Source organism: Sabethes cyaneus, chromosome 2 (assembly GCF_943734655.1).
Source record: "Sabethes cyaneus chromosome 2, idSabCyanKW18_F2, whole genome shotgun sequence".
Taxonomy (NCBI): Eukaryota; Metazoa; Arthropoda; class Insecta; order Diptera; family Culicidae; genus Sabethes; species Sabethes cyaneus.
The window spans coordinates 209364265-209368931 of NC_071354.1; positions in this window are offsets into that span (position 1 = coordinate 209364265).

Sequence of the window (4667 nt, forward strand, 5' to 3'; positions counted from 1 at the left end):
ATAGCAGATGATATTAATAATTTTCCTGTGTCTTTTTTCAAAATTTATTATTATTTAAATATAAACTTATATTCTAGCTAAATGTTACATATAGCTCCTTCATAATTAAGATGGTAATTTAATAAATGTGTACAGTAATCTCCCGAATAAGGCGTAGGCTGATATTATCCAGCCGAAACCGGGGTTTCCATAATTAATTGAGCTGATTTTCGGCAGGTGACTAGCCCATGACAGCCTGTTATCATAACAGAAAGTCAGCCTCGTTATGTATAGGGCAGCTTCCGCTTTATTATTATATTTTTTATGATCCAGTAAGTTATGCCCATCAAATCTTCGGCGGCAACGGACGCATGCGAGACATGTTGCTGCTTGTCGTCTGTTTTTCCAAATTAAACCCCCTTCATAGTTGTCGATTTAATATGCTACGATATCGCATTATGCTGATCGGACGTGTAATCTGCCTGTTCAACTTCGTCCAATTATGAACTTTATTTGTTTTCATAGCATGGCTATAGCCACTAGCGGGTCCAGACATAAACAAGAAGACAGTTTTGAGCTGGAAAATCGAGTAATCGGTGAATGGCGTATCTGTTACTACTTTATTTTAATTATTAGGAATCCGGATATATGGGTCTTGGTTTCATCCACAGGATATTAAAAAATTACAAACATAAAAAACGTATAACATAAATTACATAAAATGCACTTTAACTTATTTTTAATTGATTGTCTACAGTCTAACAGTCTACAGTTTGCCATGGACGAACTGGTTCGTTCATGCTGTAGCTCGTATTTCTCGTGGGTAACTGGAATCGGCGAACTCTCCTCAAGTATATATTTCCATCGTTAAACGTTACCTGACTTAGAAGATATGGCGAGTAGAACCGGTCCATTAAAAGGTCCTTCAGGAACAGCACATCGTTCATTTTCCGTCTACAATCCAGCGAATTTAAGTTTATTAATCTGCATAGATCTAAATATGGTGCCAAACCAAGTTACGAAGTGCGAACCGAACAATTTCTTTTGAACACGTTCCAACTAGGGTTGGGAGTACCGATAGGATTTTTGAGAACCGGTATTTCGGTACTGGAAGGATCAGTACCGGTAATACCGGTACTGGTACCGGTACCCAAAGCTTTAAAAAGAAAATCCTTGTTCTTTGAATAATCTGCTAATACTTTTATTTGAGGTCCAATTCTTAAGTCACTTCCCCTCACCTTGCAGTCACCATTTCATTTGTACTGTCACTTATGTAACAGGAGTCACCCAGGTACTTTCAAAATCGCTAATTGTGTTCTCATCTAAGTTCTATGAGAATAGGGCCCTTGTAAAAATGAACAGAGTTAGCGATTGCAAAAATTGGACTGATTCCAAACGACATCTGGCGAAAGTCGGGAGGCTACGATGGGTCGGCAATGTCGCAAGGATGACGGATGACTGTGCACCGAAATCTGTTATTTTCAAAAACCCCACCGATACCATGAATAGAAGGGCCCAACAACCAGGTTGAAGCCGGCTTCGAGAAGCTCAATGAATTGGTGACAAGTAGCCTAGAATCAAGTACAGTTAAGACAAGTTTTTGATACAACACGACCCCCCGGTTGTATGCTGCTAGAGGAAAAACTTGCAAAATTCAACTTTAAGATGCACAGAACATTCAATGTACTGTTCACCCTGCGAAAGCGAATCTGCCAGACGCTGAAAATGCTTTCTCAGAATGTATCGCTAAAGGACAGACTGCACTCAGGGTACCGAAAGGCATAGTCCAATACTTGCTCTTCAGTCCTTGAGTTACATCGAAGCGAATTCATTCCGCAGAGTGTTTTGGTGTACAGGTCTAATCGAACTCCTTAAAGCTTGAACTGCTATAGGCGTCTGAAGTCCGTCCTAATTTTTCCTTCGTGATCAATTTCTCAATCTTGTTACGCTCAACAATTTCCTCAATCTCGTTACTGCCAGCGCAACAATCTGGGTTTTATTGTACTTTTACAACGGTTTTGAAGACCAATGCCATCATAAGTGTGTAATAAAACCAAAATTGTTGCTTGGGTGGTGTTAAATCGTTGTAGTAACTCATCCGCTAGCTTTATCAAAATATAGCGTGTAGTTTTAGAAATTATTTTAAAATTGTTATCTTCGATTTTAAGGCCGAATGTTAGAAAAATTGCATAATTGATCAGTACCGAAAGTACCGGTTTTCTCTTGTGCCAGTTCCGGTATTTCGGTACTGGAAAATCAGGCGGTAGTACCGGTATTCCCGGTTCCGGTACTCCCGGTATCCCAACCCTAGTTCCAACCGCTGTTTGTGGATATTATATTGATCTGTCCAAACAATTCCTGCGTATTCCACACTTGATCGTACCAAAGCTGTGTAAAGTGTCACAATTAGATACGGATCGTCAAAATCTTTTGCATAACGTTTTACTAAACCGAACATTTAGAAGGCTTTCAAAATCACTCCATCGATATGTGCGTTGAAAGATAGTTTCTTGTCCATGATCACTCCCTGGTCGCGTACGCGTACTGTGTCCGATTGTTGTAAATCGAAATCTCCTATGCGGTACTGATGTATGACATTAGATTGCTTGTGTGAAAAAGTCAAACCGCTAAATTTCGAAGTGTTGATCATCAAACCACATCCTTCTCAAAATGTCCTGAAGTTGTCCAAGTCAGCATGGAGCTTGCACCAGTCAATATTGTTCTTCACCGGGTAAAACATTTTCACGTCATCGGCGTACACTAGCAAGAACGCATCATTGATGTACTCAGGTGAATCATTCATTAAATCAATAAAGAACAAGGGTCCAAGGTGGCTCCCTTGTGGAACTCCGCAATTTACATCGAAGGTTTCTGAACAAAACTTATTAAGCTTTACGAATTGTTTCCTATTTGATAGTTATGTATAGATCAAGTTCAACATATTTCCTGTGATTCCATTTTTAATCAAACAAGCGAGCTTTGATGCTGAAAACGTCAAACGCATTTTTTTGACGTAGGACTACGTCTTTCAGGAAGGTAGCTGGTATAAGGGGTCATTCCAAAAAATCGAAAAATGCGAGTGTCAAGAAAAATGAAAGATTTTGAGCGCTAATAGCTTAGCGGTTTCCCGATCGATATTAGATATTTTTGCACAAATCTTTCGGAAAATTTTCTACGCATCTACACGAACAAAAAAAACTATTGATTTTTAAGTGAGCACTATTGAAAAATTGGAAATAATGAAACCTTGTTCATCTAGAAATCCTAGCTTCGTGATTGGTTGTTGAAAATGACGTCATAAAAGCGGTAATGCGTTTTCACGCTTCGGCTTATAATTCAGTCAATTCCTAATAGATTTCCAAGCTATTTACACCAATAGATCGGAAAATCGAATTGGAAAATATAGAAAACTATTGATTTTCAATGCGAGCCATTGAAAAATTGAAAATAACTCTAACTAATAACTTCGGACGCAAGAAAACACGTCCTAATCCTACGAGTGTTTCATACTCGAAGTATGAAACACTCGTAGGATTAAAGGCCCAGACACAATGCATACGGATTTTACTACGTTGCGGCAATTTGACAGTTTTTCCATGGGTTTTCTGTCAAATATCCGCAACGTAGTAAAATCCGTATGCATTGTGTTTGGGCCTTAATACGTGTTTTCTTGCGTCCTTAGATGGCTGAATGAAATATAGTAGGCTGAAACGCGTAACGCAGAAAATCTAAAACTGTTTCATTCCTCACCGAAAAAAATCAACCAAACCCAAACATAAAATTATTTAGTATTTGACCCATCCCTTTTTCGATATTGCAATTTTTGCATTTTTAGAAATGTTTAAAGTCGATTTTTTATACTAAAAATCTATCTTTTATGTTTCAATCTCCATCATTTCGTTATGCATTCGAATTTCAAAAAAGGATAGGTCAAACACGAGATAATTTAATATACTTTCATGTCGTTTTAGAATTTTTCAATTCAGCGCCAATCCATGGTACCGCAATGCATGTTTTTTTAATGACTATCTTCAAGAAGCCGTAGGGGAAAGGGGAAGTGGTTTCCATATGTAAACAAAATTGTAAATAATAGTATAAAATGCAATGGTTTGAATGCAAAAAACCGGGTACGATTCGCCTTTCGCATTATCGAGAAAAAAATATTTGTAATAACGCAAAAATATGGTGTAAAAGGTACTATGCCCACTTAAGGACGAAACATATGTTCCTGAAGATTTAAGGAATTTTCGCTCACTGATATTCAATTTTATTCGATTGATTCTAATTGTTCGCTTTATATTAAATAATGCTCCATTTTATTCAATGTAGATGATGTAATGACGAACCACGAAAAATAGGCAGAACCGATTCTTGTCGCTTGCTCTGGTACATAACACGAGGTAAGCCAGCGAACAGCTTTATTGCATTATTCAAAAGCTAGCTGAGCTACTGCCAACATCTTGCTGGCATGTCTGAATGCGACAAAGGAGAAAGCATCAAGGGCAAGCGAAAGTCACGCTTGAGTCGTGCACGTCTGCAGTTCCCAGTCAGTCGTTTTCATCGGCCGCTGAGGAAATGAAACTATTGAAGCTGGAGCTGGCTGTCGTGATGGAATAATTAACTACGGAAGGGCTGCTCACAACAACAAAAAGATCAGAATTATCGCACGTCGCTTGCAGCTGGCCACC